This window comes from Megalopta genalis, chromosome 1 (assembly GCF_051020955.1).
Source record: "Megalopta genalis isolate 19385.01 chromosome 1, iyMegGena1_principal, whole genome shotgun sequence".
Classification (NCBI taxonomy): Eukaryota; Metazoa; Arthropoda; class Insecta; order Hymenoptera; family Halictidae; genus Megalopta; species Megalopta genalis.
In genome coordinates this window covers 42336574-42354924 of record NC_135013.1, presented here as the reverse complement: position 1 = coordinate 42354924, position 18351 = coordinate 42336574, and the positions used below count along the sequence as shown (strand labels likewise).

Genomic DNA, 18351 nt, shown 5'->3' with positions numbered 1-18351 from the left:
GTTAGCATACAATAAATCTGAATTGTCATCCTATATAGGAATTTATTTATTAGTAAACTGCGGATTTTATGCAGTTGTGATAGAAATGAGTTATACAATATAGAACAAATCAAATATGGAACGGTGAAGAGATTCAAAGATTCATTGAAATGATTAAAAAACGAAATCAATGTCCGTGCAACTGCCGTATTTAGTAATTAGCGCAGATAATTTATATCTTGCAAAAAAATGCATTGTATATTTATTAGCGACAAAGTGATCAATGTAGCTGCGAAAGAAACCGTAGTACAAACGATTAAATAGGTATATACATTGAAGAGTATAAAAAGAGGATTTCGTTTGAAATGGTTTAATATCGAACGCGAAATGTCAATAATAATAGTGAACTCAACTTGTTGTTTAGTTTTATAAAAATACTGTAAGCAAGAAAATTCAGTTCAAGTGAAATGGACACGGTCGATAGATGTTACAGAAAAAGTGTTCGCTGATAAAAATTTCCGATGTATTAGGAAGAAATCTTTGCATTGTATTTGATTATTTAAAATATAACATGAATTTCATTTGAGAAAATGTGATTGGTTGTCGAAAAACAATTTTGCGGGAAGAAGGAGCCATCTCAATGTATACACAGAATTCTACACTGATAGCGCGGCAGATAATAGTAGAAATTGACGTACAAACAAATTTTAGAACAGTTTAGCGAATAATACAGAGTCCAAACAATTTGAAAAGCTGTAAATTGTTTTTAAAAAAATGCCCATAACCAATGCCAGAAATAAGTTTAATTAGGTTTTGGAGATCAACGACCTCAGTCGCATAAAGAACAGAAAAGTGTGACCTTTTCCAACGGAAAACGTTCTAATTTAGATCCATCTGGTGATTTAAATTATTACTTTCGTAGTTTAAAGAAAGAGAAAGTCACAGTTCAAATGGGATAAATGATTAGATATGGTATTACCATCTAGGTGGGTATAAGGAAACAATGACAAAGTTTATCCATATAAAAGTGAATAGTACAATGAACATAGATATCGATAACAAACAAGTATGAAAATATGCACATAATATATCCAAACCAAAGTTTATTTCTCAACTTGGTAACGCAGCTTTTTATATAACAATAATATTAAAGCTAATTTCGAGAGCAACAAAAATAGATATTCTACCGCGAGATTTATGGAAATATTATGGAAAACTGTTGAGGGATGCTGGTTAACGAAGTATACTCTGAAGGAATGAAGTTTTAATGTCGGATAATTAAAAATGTGGCTTTGTTATTTATTCTGTTATTTATTGACATTAAATGAAAGATCCTTCATTATTGCTTTATGAACTCAATGTTTATTGGACTTATAATCCAAATTAGGATATAATAGTCTGAGATATTACTGTCACACGTTCACGTTATTATACATTTGTTTTACATATAAAACAGTAGAACGTTTCTAACATAAATAAAAGGACATTTACAATAGAAGATCGCTGAAACTGATTAAAAACGTATATGAACGTATGCATTATACTTAACAGGATTAAAAAAAGAGTGAAAATATGTTTAAAAAAAGAAAGAAAGAACTGTTAGATATTATAAAAAATCAAACTCGCATTCGGTTTTTGCAAAAGAAAATATATTAAATGTCTTATTTAGTTTTGTTATTAGTTTCATTATTATAATTCTTATAACTATATGTTACAATTTACCGACGAATAACTTCTCAGTTCGGTAAACAATAACACTATATTCATATACATACGTATACGTATGTATACAGGGTGAGTCATGTAACTTGCACTCGTTGAGTAACTTTTAAATTGTTCAGTTTATGAATAATTGTCATGTACAAAAGTTGACACACTATCATTTGCTTTTTTTAGAAACCAAGCAACTTATTTACTTGTATTCAACAATTTTCCACAACATGCATAAGTTACCAGTAGACAGATACAGAACAGTAAAAACATTTAAAGGATTTAAAAATACTATTACATTATTTTCAACTGAATAAAATAATTAAAGAATGAAAGAAATGTCTGCAAATACTTCTGCAACTTGCGATTAATCCGGACAATTTTTATCTTGTATCATAACCCGCAGCCTAGTTATCAATCGTTTTGGGTGCGCAAGTTATTTGAGATGCGCAAGTTACGTAACCCATCCTGCAACCAAGAAGCACAAATTATTTTTTATAACATAAATTGTTGTGATTCTATGCAGCGCTTTGCAATATATTGTTGCGATGCGCAAACTGTCAGTAGGGCTAATCTAAGAAAATTCACCGAGCGCAGAGGGTTAATATTGCGAGCCGTTAACCGATCGAACGAAAACGAAAATCGCCGTTCACTGGCGAAATCGATGAATTCTCCAAAATGTTGAGAACGCGCTTGAACGAATATATTAGCACGGTTTCTTGAAAGATGCGAAAAACTGTCGCGCTTTCCTCGCGATGAAAAAGTAATCCGACATCGCGTTGGCTGACCTACAGTCTTAGCGAGGGAGATTCATGAAAGCAAGCAAGCAAGCAAGCAAGCAAGCAAGCTGCTGGTGCATGTCCCCCGTATTGATCCTTTCGATAGTAAGTGGGTACTACGCGCATTGTATGGAAGGTTTATACATACCTACCTACCAACCTTGGGAACTAAACACATATGGGCAGACCCGCGTTTGACGTTCCTGGAGCCTTTTCGAATCTCGAAAAGTTGCAACAACTTCCCATCGTTCGCTAGTGTTTTACCAATCCAATCGGTGGCCGTCCCGGCTGCATCGCACTCTGCTCTACAAAACTGGTATCGTAGCACATATTTTTCCATAATTAGCTCCTCCGTCCGAGTCGTATGTACCGAATTATCGAATTTCATAGTACTCATAGTATTAACCGTTCCCATGGCAACCCGCATCAACGTAGACTCTACATTGTAGCACCAAGCTACGAGGATTTTCCGTGCACCTTTTCCCAAGCCGGAACCAATCCTAAACGAATTCGAAACCGTTAGTTTCTACCAGAGTTGGGCATTAAGTGAATCTGATCGATGATTAACGATTGTAACTCGTTACGTTGTTATTAATTATTATAAATTAGTTAGAGTTAGTTGGGCAAGAAGTAATCCGATTGGTGATTAACGATCATAACCCGTTAGTTATTACAAATATTATTATAAATTATTTAACTAATAACTAATTTACAATACTTCGTAATAATAAAGTATAGCTAATTTATAATAATTTATAATAACTAGCGAGGTTTAATGGTTAATCATTAATCAGATTACTTTTTGCACAACACTGGTTTATACCGCCTCGGTTACGCTTTACCGCGGTTATAATTTATTTACTCGCCCGGCGGCGATTGAATGTCGCACGCGACCATCGGCGATATTACTTTTCAGTAATCTAGAAAATGGCGGCGTGTCGATGGTTCGCGAAGGTACTCGCGGTGTCACCGTGACGGATGCACGACTGTGACATCTATTTTCGTCGCACATGTATTTCCGAATCGTTGAAAAGGATGATAAGATAAACAATATCTATCGGAGCGTTCATTCAGTAACAAATACCATTATCGTCTCGACGTGTAGAAACGAATTCTCGAGCACTGCGACGCATATAATTACGAACGAACGCGAACGAACGTACGTACGAATGAAAAAAAAAAAGAAAGACCGAGGAAGTAAAAAGACGAGAGTGGCCTTGGAATTCTGTCCGTTGCAAGACAGTGGACACGTCGTCGTCCCCGCGAAGAAGCGACATCGTTCCGAGAGGTATCGAGTAGGAGAGAAAATGGTCGCAGCCGGGACTTCTAGATGGGTTGCGTTGCGAGCGAGAACACCCGGCAGATGCGGAGTCTACGTTTATAATGGAACACGGTAACAGGAAATGTCTAGAACCCAGCCCGCAATCTGCATTACCGTCCGCTTTTACCGCCACATTGAACTTCTCTCGCCGACTGCTGATATGTATATCGACGCCTCAGCAACCAGGGAAAATGCTTCTTGCTGCCCGTTTCCCCCACCGTTGCTCCGCCCGTTCTGGCACGTCCCTTCTTATCGCGTCCTCTTGCTTCCTTCGCTTGCCTCGATACGCGCGTATATTCCGAAGACTTATCTACTTATCTTGTATATCTTCCCATTCACTCTTCTCTTATGAACGTAATCGTTCGCTCCGCTGCTCGCTCGTTCACGTTCTCGCCTAAACAGATGTCCGCTTATCTAAGCGATTACTCATCCGTGCCGGGGACTGTTCTGTCAGTGAATCGTTAATACTGTCTATGCACATATATTAGAAATTATACGTGTTTGTATAGGCGCGTAACCATTAGTTCTGATGCTCCCGCGAGGACGCTCTCCGCTCGTCGCTGGTGCTCGCGTTTCGCCCGGCGACCGTTCGACGCAAGAAAGCCAGATAAAACGGGTCTTGGTTAAACAGATACCTACCAAGCTTCCACCTGCAATAATCCCGGCATGAAACGAACTGAACAGGTCTTATCGCGCAAGACGAGCGTCTTCTTACCGACCGCGACACCGAACCGACTAGCCTCTAGGTTAATCTTAGTTGTCTCTTCGATCCTGTCCCGGTAGTGGTCAATTGTTTTTTAGCAGTCTTCTGCTTTTTCTTAGGCGTGTCTATGCGTAGTGTCCTTTCTGCACAGCTTTACCGGTGTTAACCATTGTTCTTTCTTATATGGAGAGAATCTACGTCTCGTCGGTATTGAAAATTTGTTGAAAGAATGGATTTCAGCAAGATCCTTGTCGATTGGACAATCCAGATTTTGTCGGAAAGATCGAAATCACCGATTTGCAATTTTTGAAATCAGCGCTGGCCACCGGTTGATAGACAAGACACTAGAGTATACAGGATTAATGGCATTTCCGACCAGACTCGGTTGAAACATTTAGTGATAAAGTCAATTAGCATTTCATTTAATGCAGAGATAAATTACTAGACCGCGGATTTGATGATGCATTCATGGAAGAAGTGTATAAGTTTGATACAGAACAGTGAAGACGACAGAATGTTATTTTCGACTTATTGAAGCTGTTAAGAAAAGAAATACATTTTCAATTCACTGCTGTTTTGCATAATTTTGGCAGAAAGTTTTTATTTTGTCTAAAGATCCGTAGTCTATAAATTATTAATTAAAGTTAAGTGTATGTAACACAGTTGAGAAAAATAGTATTTGCAAATATTTGTGCTTCTGAATTGAGATATTTTGTGGAAAAATATTTATTTTATATAATTGATTTTACAAATACATAATACGTATTTAGAACATATATTTTACAATGTGAACCTGAAATATTTAATCGAAATACATATTTCCTTTATTGTCATTGAAATGAAACACTTCGAATATACATTATTATATAATATGCATTATTGGAAGCAAACAGATGTTAAATGCTCCAATTACTTTCATTAATTAAGAGAAATATAAGAAAAACGTTACTTTCCAAGCATTATGCGTTTGCACTTTTTTCTATAGGTTTATTTTCCCTCATAAATATTAGTCGTAAAAAATTGCTAATTGGAACAAATGAACACAGGCAAAATTGATAAGTGATCCGTTTAAAAGAGAAAATTATAAAGCACCTTAAAAATCATTCTAACAGGCCTTCAATATTGCTTTCATATTAAGCTGCACCACATGTGAAATAGAACCATTTAATTGTAACCAACATTTTCATGAATCAAACGAATAATACAAGAAATTTTCAGGTTAATTTTCACTCGAACAAAATCTTAAGGCATCATCGCTGAAAGTAGCATTCCAGACAACACGATTAAATGGAACTTTTAAAAATGTTTAATATTAGCGGCAGTATACTAGATCATTTCATAAGGCAGACTTCTACACAATTTGTTCGTGTAACCCGGAAAGAAGTCTATCCATTGCTTCGTTAAACTCATCGATATTCTTGATATTAATGTGTTGCGACCATTCTAGGCAATGTAAAATCAGAATGCAAATGTGTTTGCAGTTTGAAAATGTATGAACGGCAACCTTGGCATGGTAAAATATGGAGTTTTCTTCAATTGTTCTACTTGCATGGTTCTCAATTGGTTTCTAATGAATTGCAATAATGCGGTAATAATACACTGTTACGAAACCTAACTTCGCTGCACCGAGGAAACAAAATTCTCGCTACTTTTTCTAGCTCGTAGAAATAGTAAAAAGTGACGGAGTGTAAATAAATAGTAAAAAGTATTCAAACTTGTTATCGATTGCCAACGAAAATAGAGTGGTCGCTTCGGTTGAAAAAGGAACCCTGAAATGTCTTGAAAAATATGAATGACGGGAGAACATAGGTTTTGGACTTATTTTTAGTTTTCGTCCTATTCTTATTTATTTGGCGTTGCAATGACTTTGAAACGATCAATCAAGGTCGCAAACAAGATCTTAAACTAAAATGTGCATTTTTTCTTTACATATTTTTGCAGAAAGGATAGGAAGATTTTCAGAACATTGCATATTTCGCCGCCATTAACGCTGGCTATATACAGTATGCGACAGAGAAACAAACGTTTCATAATTAATTGAAATGTTTTATTCAATAAATTGAACACGTACCATCTTAAGCAGGAAACAATTTTATTTCGCAAATACAAGAGCTTTAACATAATCTTTGTTCCTCCCAATTTTTACCATATAATATTTAGCATTTCTAATTCAGATTCCGGCAATTTCTTGAATTCTCGATTTAAGCGAAAACGAAACTTACAGAATTGTTCAGACGACTTCTACTAAAATATTAACAAAAGTGTACAATACATGTTTTCATTTCAAAATGTTATCGTGAGCTTCATGGGGCGTTTCAAGATGAAATATATACGTGTCTTTGACATCGTACATTCATCGGGAAGATCTTTCCACGTCGATCGTACTCTTCGAACCGAATACAAAAAGTAATTGTGGAACACCTTGTATACTATGGTCATACACAGTGTACATACTAGGAAGCACTGAGAAATTGATTAAAAGAAATCCCGAGATCTAATTTCGTTAATCGTATTGTCAATCATTTATGAACCTTAAAACGTACTTCCTCATGAATCTTTGAAAATGAATTTGTACGTTTTGTTTTATCGAAGTTGTTAGCTGAATTTAGATGTCGTATAGCTGTAGTCGAAAGAAACATATTTAAATACGCGTTTATAAACGATAAAAATTACAATTTATAAGTTCCACGTATATTTTTGTCTGTTTTAAGAATCGTGGATCTAATGATACACAACTGGACTCTATATTTTACGTATCTATGGAAATATTGAGCTAGTGAAATTTAAGACAATAGAGAAATTAAACAAATTTAAGAACATAAATATATTATTGTGTTCGTGTTAAAATTGTTAAAGGAAATAGGAAGTACTTACCTATTGTTTATTTCTTGCAACTAATGCAAACAATTCTTATTTCGTAAATTATATTAAATTATATTAGTAAATTATATTATTCGTAATATTATCCGCAGTCTGTGCATAATAAAATGTCGTTATTGAATAAAGCTATTGACACTGCAGGAAATGCTTGATACAAAGTGCTGTATACTGTTAATAATTATGTGGATAATTATATGCCGCTGATAATTCTATGCAAGATATGTAATTCTTGGACTCTTTTTCTTGTGATATTATTTGGAATAATTTGTGATATATCCTTGATCGAGTTGATTGCCAAACACACATAGATTATTGTCTCCAACGTTATTGTTACAATCATTAAGACTAAACTTGATTCAAGTGCTGAAATTCTGTTTAAACACGTCAACGTACAATTCCGTTGGTCTATTGAAGTGTACAATTGCGTCAACAACGCTTAATTGAGACGTTTAATAACGTGTGCAAACATAAAAGGAGTAAAGTCTATAAAACAGGACAGTTGAATCTCGTGTGTAATCAGATTACTTAGAATTTTGATAAGGTAATAATGATTGAACCTGTGCAATACCAAGATGTTAATAGCATTAATAAATGAATGATGAATTTTAGCGAGTCAGCTAAATTGTTACAATCAAAATATTAATTGCAATATTTATATATTATATAATAATTATATCATATTATAATATAATTATATTATAATTATATTATATTTAATAACATATTAATTCCTGCTGCTTCATTAGTCTGTCAAAGAAATGTAATACAAAATACACGAAAAACGAATATAAAGAGACCGTGCAAAATTTGTATACGCTCTGTCGAAAGACGTTATGAATATTTTTATACAATGTAGTGTCTAACATTGACAACACATATAGCTATGTACTAAAATATTATTCGATTAATATGTACTAAACATTATTTTTTCGTTTTCATCATATTTTCACATCTTCATTAAGCTTCATATCTCAGTGTTTTCCTTCTCCCTCATCTATTTCGTTCTAATGTGACACTCGTCCGTGCGTATCTGCAATTTTAACCGCATTTATTGCACGTCAAGCTGTATCGAATTCTTTTCTCTTTAGCCGTGTTGATAGAAGTATTCTGGTTGGAAAATTACTTCGTTATCTACGGTGAAGAGCATAACTGAATCAATAACTGGACGTTTCACAGAATTTATTATCTAATCGGCGTAAATAATATGCGGCAAACAAATAAATTCCTGCAATATGTTGCTAACAGCTCTGATATGGTTCTGTACCACAGTTAGGATCATTTTGAGGCAAACAGAATGTTCCTGTATGACTACATCGTGAGTTGTTTACATGGTTTTTACCGTGGGAAACCATGAAATCTCTGAAAAATTTTCTGCACACTAAACAACAATTCAATTTTGGAAGAAAACATAAGGACGTGTCGGCTTTGTTGAAAATATTTGACAAAGCGAGATGAACAAACGATCTCAAATATAGAGGCACAAGTAAGCTAGTTGTAGTTTATGCTTCCAAAATAAATATTAAAACGTTTATTGCCATCGCCAGAAAATATACGAACTAATAAAAGTTATAGTATATATCATAGTAAAAGTTTCTTATGAATGGTGACAAGAAAATAATGGAATTTCATCGGGTGAACGATCACAGTGTTGAATTTGTAAAAGAAATCGGACACACATTTTTCAACAATACTTTGAAACTGTAAATATATTATTAAATTCTTCGTTAATTCGTTCATGATGTATATCAAACTGTACGGTGGCTCAGATGAGATTTTATTTATTTGAAACAGAAGTTCACCGAGGATCTTGCTATAATTAGAGTCCTTATTATATCTGGAAAGATTAAATATCTTATCTTTACTTTACAAACAATATATAAAACATGCTTCTCGTTTTTTCGATAATATCGCATTAGGGACGTTGCAAACACCTTCTCATTATTATGATACGGATTATTATAAGACTGGTTTAATTAATCTTTGTCAAATTACGATTTTATGAATATGTAGTTTTATCATTTTGTCTTATCATTTTCGTATGTTTCAAATGTTAGTTATATGTTCAAATATAGTTAATTTATATTAATTTATCTACGTACATAGGTATCGTTCGTTTTTTAATGAAAAAAGAAAGTAAATTATTGATACACTAATGTATCATGCATTATCAACATTATAATTGTCAACCGAAAATGATTCATATGTGACAACCATAATGTTGTGCATTTCAAATCTTCAGTTGATTGGACAATTCAAAAATCAATATTTAAAAAAATTTTAAAGTAAGTTGCAATGAAGCTGTTAAAATATATATAGGGTGTCTTGTTTAAGTGAGTACAGTAGGATATCTCGGGAAAAGTTATAGTTATTAAAAAAATGTTCCTATAAAAGTTGTTTGATAGGACGAGCTACATCGTGTAGTATTAGTTGTTTTCTTATAGGTGGAGTAGTACAGGAGATCTGAAGGGCAATCTAATTTTCTTAAATGGAAGGCTATATTTTTTTCAAAAAGTAACAGCAGGCACTAAGAGAAATATGAGCGTTTGCGAGAGCTATACGATGTTATTCTGAGTTCGACGAAGGTAAGTTGCTAGCTTATGTTTACGTCCTGCATTGGTCGACGACCAACATTCAGCAGCATCGGTTGTGTCAAGTTACTGCAATTATGATATTATAAACAGGAATTGAGAATTATTGCTAATGCCATAAATAATCGATTGTAATATTCGCTTACTGATTGAATAATTTTGTACCCTTCTACGTGTCCGCCATCACTGAAAATACAGATCGTCTCCAAGTAGTCTTTTAGACCCCAGTGGAAAACATAAATAACTTAAGAACAAGAATTATGATCATATGCAGCTCAATATCGGACGAAATGTTAACAAGTTTTTATACACAATTTTAAAACAATTACAAATGTGTATTTTCAATGATGGTGGACACGTAGGAGGATAAAAAATTATTCAACTAGTAAGTAAAAATTACAGTAGATAATTTATGGTATTAGCAATAATCCTCACACACACACACAATCCCAGTTTATTATATCATATTATATCACTAACTTGATATAAACGCTACCGACGCTGCTCAGTAGCGGCTGCTGGATGTTGCTCGTCGACCAATGCTGGACATGAAGATAAGCTAACGATTTACCTTTATCGAACTCAGAATAATATCGTATAGCACTTCTTTGAATTTCTCTCAGTGTCTACTGTTACTTTTTGAAGAAAAACATATAGCCTTCCATTTAAGAAAATTAGGTTGCCCTTCAGATCCCCTGTACAACTCCACCTATAAGAAAACAACTAATACTACATGATGTACCCGTCGCGCCAAACAACTTTCGTAGGAACATTTTTTTAATAACTATAACTTCTTCCAAGATATCCTGTTGCATTCACTTAAACAAAACACCCTGTATATTCTTCGCCTTTAACACTAATATCTGGAAGTAACAATATAAACAAACAACAAGTCGACAAGCAAATAAGATGCGCACTTCCGTTAATTGATCATTTAACGATTTACTTGCTTAATAGCAATATTTTTTACTCAAAACAAGCAATACTTTTATGTAAATTGCAAACTTCTCGTAAATAATTTACTTAATTATATTTCATTCTGCAAAGTAGTCATTAATGCTTCATGTTCAATGTTTTAGTAATTACTAAAATAATTTCAAACGGAACAATTAATACTCTCTAGTACGACGCGAGTGTCGTTTGTAGTAGCATTGGACAGATGAACAAGGAAAGTTGTTGTCTATAGTGAATAATTAAAAATACAAGTAACAATTAGGAAACAGAACGTCGTTCTGTTTCGAAAGAATAAAAATCGATATAATGAGAGAAATTCGCCTTATTATCAGGATAATATAGGTGAAATAACATCTCAATGCTTAGTTTCACTCTAAAAGATCTAATAATCTTCAATCTTGATTCTCCTGCACATCTGGAAAATTATATGAAAAGTGATATTCGGTTCTCATGCATAAGTATATTTGATTTACTTAAATTTCGTATGATTTCTGTTATAATATATACATATGCTTTAAGAAAGAAAATTGTTTAAAATTTTCTCGTAAAAACATTTTTAAAATATCAATGAACTGTAAAAGAAAAAGTCAAATTGGTATTTCTCTAGCATTCATACTCTGAAATGAAAATAATATTGACTAACCAATAAAAACGCTTATACAAAAATATATTATATTCGTTTCGAAAATGAATTGAACGGTCTCTACGAAATACAGATAACATTTTATATTGTCGGGCTTCGATAACTTCATTTCCTTGATAACAAATGATGCAATGAAACGTTGTAATAAATCATTCGCGACTGTCCTTCATAAAGATATTAAATTTTAACGAAAATAAAATTTATACAAAACCCCTGTACATTACATTGCATAAAGTTTTACCGTAATAATGATGTAAATGATAATTAAACAGAAGGAAATTGGATATTTCGGTTTCTAGTTACAATTCTCCTTTCGAAAATAATGTTTATATCTAAATGATGGGAACATTTATTACATAAATTTGATTCTCGCCACCGTATATACATATCGCCTTACTAATAGAGCATTAATATTATCAGAAAATTTTGTTTCTCTCTACCGGATTTTTCCTTATAAAGATAAAATGTGCACATAGCACACGAACATTCGAATTGACTATTATCACAACATAAACATGAACGAGGAACTTTATAGGATTACATACAGGAGAGGCTCTCTTATCCGAAAGCTTATTTTTGTAATATTTTGATATGAAAACATATTCTATTATCTAAAAATTTCATTCAAGTTCTCTACTAGATGATAATGTATCAAAATAATACAATGATTAGATAATAAAACGTTTCGATACCAGAATATTATAAAAATAAATGTTCGGATAAAGGATACTGTGCTACGAATGCAAGTTCATAATTTTGATGCGTTCATAGCATATACAAATTTTTCAATTATGTAAAAACACGTATATTCTCAAAAATCAAACAGTCTTAATTAATACAAGATTAAATGATTAGATTAACGGATAGATTTATAGTGATCTTAGAATTTTATAGTGACCGCACACACAGTATTTTTGATCGACAAAGGAAGATTTCTCCAAAATCTGGTTTTTAGAAAATAACCTTAAAAAATTGGATTCCGCAGAAAAATTTTCAGTTCATAGATCACACTTTATTTTCGTGACATTACGTATAGGATGAGAAATGCTTATTAGAACTCGATGTCCTGGTTGTAGAGCGATTTTTATTTTCCCGATATTTTGTAACTTTTTTGAGTTATAAATAGACTCATTTTATACATTTATGACAAAAATGAGTAGGTCAAATATGAAACTGTTGAGACATTAGAAAAGTTTAAGGGTGCTCTCACATTATTCTTAACTTACTACAATTCTTAAAAGAGAGAGGTAAGACCTTTTTATTTTATACTTATGTTTTTTAAAATTAACTTGGAAAATTTTTATTTTGCTATAAAGATCCGCCGTGTAGTTACAAAGGTCGAAAGTTTAGTGTTAACTTTAAAACAAAAAAAATGCAGCTGGAACAGTATTACAGAAATCAATATAAAATCAATAGCGTTTTATATAGGAAACTTCAAAGTTTAATGTCAAAACTACTATTCTTAGCATCGTAACTTTCAAACTGTTGTAAATAATGTTTATAATTTTCAAAATTAAAGCAATTCCTCCAAGCATGTCCCTTAAGTTTCGTGATGTAACATTGATATTTATCAGAGTTGCAAACTTTCTCATATTCTTCTGCATGGAAGAATTAGTCGGAATAAATAATTGTCTTCGATAAATACCTGCAGCATACAAAATCACAGCTTCGAAGATCTAATAATTAATTTATCAAAAGGTGCATTTATACAGTGTCACATACTAATTCTCAGAAAGGAATTTCGCGGTTAAGTATCATGCGATGGAAAAGAATGTTATATCACAACTTACATGTTGAATATGTTTCAAATACCTCGGTACTTTCCAAAAATTAGAGATTTACTATTTTAGTTCCAAGGAACGTTTATACGTTCATACGTATCCGTGATAAACGAATGTTCATATACGAGAACTATTTTATATGAATGTTATACTATGAATGTTATACTTCAAGTCTTCTGAATTAGAAATTTTCAATTAGAAATGTAATACTTTGAAGACGGCGGATTTTTATGCAAAATAAAAATTGTCTGAATCCCTTACAAAAATTAAAAATTAGATAGATAGTTGTTTCTTTTAAATAATTTTAGTAGATTAAGAATTATACATTGGCTTTTTTTTAATAATTTCAGTACATTACAATTAATAGGTTGATGCTTTTTAATAATCTTACTAGACTGAATCTAATATATTGACTTTTTTAAAATATTTTCTGTAGATTAAAATTAATACATTGATGTATTTTAATAGTCTTAGTAGACTAAATCTAATACATTGACTTCTTAAAATAATTTTAGTAGATTGAAACCAACATAATATTGACATCATTAAAGCATAAAATTCGCAGTCTATCGAAGACATATAATCAAAAATTATCGTTACCAAACATGATGATTGCACCAGTTACTGTAATAAACTACGTTTATAGAACAGATGACGTAATTGTGCGTCAAACGGCTTTATTGAAAAGCTACAAGAAAGATGCCAATGTGTTGTAGGGAACAAGGAAAATGTGGCAATAACTGATAAGCGTCTTGTCTCTTGAACTTTTTAAATCCGTGAAAATTTTCCAGTAACCTGACATACACAATGCTTAATTATAAAATTGAATGCGTACGTTGTTTCGCAATGGTTAGGTAATTTGATTTTTAGAAATATTTAGCAGATAAAAATTATTGCACATCTTATATATGTGGTAAAATTTTAAAAATTTTTTTTGTATACCTTTCGATTATTTTTTATATTAACTAATTTTAAGTTAAATGCCAATAATTATGCTCGAAAATACTTCAGACTAACGCAGAGAAAATTTGCATAACGAGTAAGTTTTTATACTATTTTGCACTCGTGGTAGAAAGAGACATGACTTCTACATATCGATTCATAACAAATTCTTGGAAATAAGTGTTTTCCTGCTATATTCTTAAGATTTAGATTTTCGAGCAGGCCTTCCTCATTTCGCAGACCGCATGACTGCGGATTTTACGTATTTATGACAAAATTGGGGAGTTGCAATTTGAAATACAAGAAAGATTAAAAGGATTAAAAAATATCATTGTCTTATTCTTAAACTATTAAGATGATTCAAAAAAGAAGAAACTTACTGTTTAGTTTCAATTTCTTACAATTGATGTAGACAATTTTCATTTTGCATAAAAAATCCGTAATCTGATCAATTACTACACTGCGTATCTTGAGGCAAAATTAAAAAGTTTCTGCGTCAGTCTAAGGAAATAGAAATCAAGTAAAAAGTTGTTTTCTGTTTTAATCATTTCTAGTGAAGTTCTTCGCATGGTTTTTCTGTTTTGTATTCCACCATCTCATTCTAGCCATAAATGTGTAAAATCTGCGATCTAATAATTACAATTGAACGACATTCAAACAATAACAAATGAAAAATTAACATTTTTTATATTTTATTTCACATATTTTCAGTGCATTATTTACAACTTAAAATATACCGAATAACGAATAGCCTACAAATAAATGGGAATATTTGTCTGTAGGGTTTTATTGTTATTGAGAAAATATTTAATTAAACGATCGAATGAATAAAATTAATGTTCACTCGCGTTGCAAGCACGACTTATTGAAGATATCTTATCGGCACGGAAGCTGATAAAATACCTAAGAAAGTAGGCGACAGAAAAAGAAAACGGTTTTTTCAAAGTAACTCGAAGCTGGGTAGGAGTATTTTTTTGATGTGCACGACAGAAAGGCCTCCTCCAGCGACCATCTAGTGCCACAGAGAGGAACTAGAGGATTCGATCGTTACTGATCTACCTACGTTAAGAGTTTTGTTGAAGTTCGTACTCCTGAGCCCCACCCTGAATATTGCTTTTGGTCCAGCACCATAATGCAACTGTGTGCCTACGTAAAACACGCGACTGCTTTCGAAAGCAACATTCGCTACAACTACTTACATATATTAAGCGATTGCATCAAAGAAACAATATTATTTTTATACGATCTCCGAAATGTTCATTTTCCATAAGGTTTCTAGAGAATGTATTCTTCAAAGAGAACATCCAAATTTCCGAATCGACGTTTTCAATACGATACTTGCCGATTACGACAATTCACGTTACTGTATGTACAATCAATGTATAAAAATTGTTTGAAATATTTATACGACCTCCAATATGTGCAATTTGCATAAACTTTGTAGAGACTATATTCCTTAAAGAGGAAATCTAAATTTAAGAATAGACTGTTTCGCTTAACTACGTACACATATTATACAAATGCATAATACAATACGCAGAATTTATGTGTGAAAATTGTCTTAATTACTATTTTCATGTGACCTCCAAAATGTGGAATTTTCATAAATTTTGTAGAGAACATATTCTCTCTCTGAAAACAGAAAATCTAAATTCAAGGATCGACGATTTCGCTGTACTACACAACGCAGATCATGCCAATTCACGGTACAATGTGTAGAATTTACATGAAAAAATGATTACACATGATGTTATTATTATACAACCTACGAAATATGTAATTTGCATAAAATTTACCGAGAAGGCAAGTTTGAAAAAGAGATCGAAATTCAACAATCGGCGGTTTCATCATACTATTTACACAGAGTATGCGAATATGAAGAATCTACATGGAGAAATTGTTTTAGGCAATATTATGGTTCCAAAATATGCCGTTTACGTAATATTTGTAGAGAGCATATTTCTTGAAGAGGAAATCTACATTCGAGAATCAACAGAAATTTTTGCTTGATCGTTGGTTTAATAACACAGAGCAGATGGCTCGAACTCATTTCTAACTCTATGTACAGGTTCACTGCTGATTATCTATCATTAACAGAACAATGTGTATAAGAAGATCTAATATCTAGCGTGCTGTGTAGATGATAATTGAACTACTTTCCATCTTAACCTTCGTCTTATGCTATACTTTATTTATTTAATCTTTGGTTAAGGATATTATTAAAAAATTATGACATAAATTACTGCAACATAACTTATACACTACCAATACACAAAAAATGATGGACTGTCAATTGTATAACTTTATTTTTACTGCTTCGTATATGTAGTTGTCTGTCAGGAATCATTGGAATAGTGAGAACCATAAATGATGCAAATATACAGATATACATGTTTCATCTTTTTACAACCGTAAATTAAATTAGTGCTATTAATGGCAAAGATGATGTACAATACAAGTAGTAATTACATTTAATTCATATAATTAATTTAATATGGTAATTATTTAACTTAATAGCATGATTAATTAATTTAACACCATATTTAATTAATTTAATATCGTATTTAATTAATTTCACATTATACTTAATTAATTTAATAGCGTGTAAGTGGATGCATTCAGGCAGAAGGACGCACTTTCGAATTATGAGAAGACAAACTTTCTGATACTAGAACCACTTTGCAAAGGCTGAATACAAAATTCATTCCGAACTAATTACATTTTCGTCACGATAGCTTAATATTACAAAAAAAGAACGTAGAAAAGGAAGTAACCTTGAAAAAACTCATTCTACTGTTCCTACCGAACGGTCTGACATTTTGGAATAACATAACACCAATCTTTTCACGACACCGTAAGCAACAAAAATTTCTAAGTATTCCTTGTGGAACTATAAATTTTTTAATGAGAAACAGATAATTTAAACATTTTGCACAACCGTATTACTTTATAAACACAAGCGCGTGTAAGCAAAGCTATAAATGCGTATAGAATTTTACAAGAAAGATTTTTATTATCATTTTCTAGTCACGACATAATAATCGAGGCATAGCATTCCTTTTGCAATGTATATATAATGTGAATTTTCCTGACGAAACCACTATTGCATGAGCACCGGTATGCGAAGAATCTTGAACAAACATTGGCACTCTTACAAGAACAATAAATCAGTAAAGAAACAATCTCAGCTAGTTAAATTTCGTCGGAATTAGTTTGCGTTTGTTCACAGATATATTCGTAACAATTTAACTAAAAAAAAATCTGAAATAAGTATATACTTTAAAAATGTCCCGTTTAAGTTTTAGAACTCAAGATCTTCTTCCTTTCATTTTACAAACTCGAATGTGGTGTTGGTTCTTTTGAAACACTGTGTCTTTAATTTAAAAGCGGAAAATATCACAAATAACGTTTAAATTGTTGTCAAAAATACGTGCCGGTGAGCGGTTACTTAATAAATAAATAATATCTACTTGTTATTTTATCAGGCAACCTATGACCTTACGATTCTATGTGTAGAGAACGTAAAACTACTCACGTTGTACATTATTTCGATCTGCGTCTCTAAATTGAAGTTATTAGAATGTAAGAAAAGAGGAGTGAGGGTAGCATGTCGTGGCATGATTCTTCGTTTACCTGTGTAATTCAAGAAAGTGGTTACAGTGGCAGACGGTCTTATGTCGACGTGCAATATTAATCTCCGCCAACGTCTTTATTTGCAGGAAATATTGCAAAAAGAGGTTAAATTTACATTTACAAGAAAATTTAATATTCTTAGACTGGCACAAATCGAAAGTTTTTTGATAAGAACAAATACAATAAATTCTTCCTAATTGACACTCAGATTGTACACAAGAATGGATAATCGTATCTTCTCTTCCCAAATTATCCATTTTTGTGTACAATCTGAGCGTCAATTGTGGAGGATTTACTTACTTAATTTATTCCGCCACATTAAATATGAATTCAATCCTTAGAATATTAGAGATACTGTTACAATAATGTCCTGTAAATATCCTGTTATAAAAATATCCTGTACTGCCGTCGAATGGATTACATCCCAGATTATATACA

The 18351-nt window shown here is 32.2% G+C and overlaps 1 protein-coding gene and 1 long non-coding RNA gene across 11 annotated transcripts in view; one reads left to right on the top strand and one right to left on the bottom strand.

The window, feature by feature from the left end:
* Nucleotides 1–18351, top strand: part of Tlk (Tousled-like kinase) — a 101927-nt gene that overhangs the window by 65641 nt on the left and 17935 nt on the right. The gene's annotated exons all lie outside the window — the stretch shown is intronic.
* On the bottom strand, nucleotides 1271–3645 carry LOC143262564 (uncharacterized). The gene is made up of 2 exons (XR_013036337.1): nucleotides 2621–3645; nucleotides 1271–2157 (listed from the first exon to the last, which is right to left on the bottom strand). It is a non-coding gene; the product is annotated as an uncharacterized LOC143262564 (long non-coding RNA).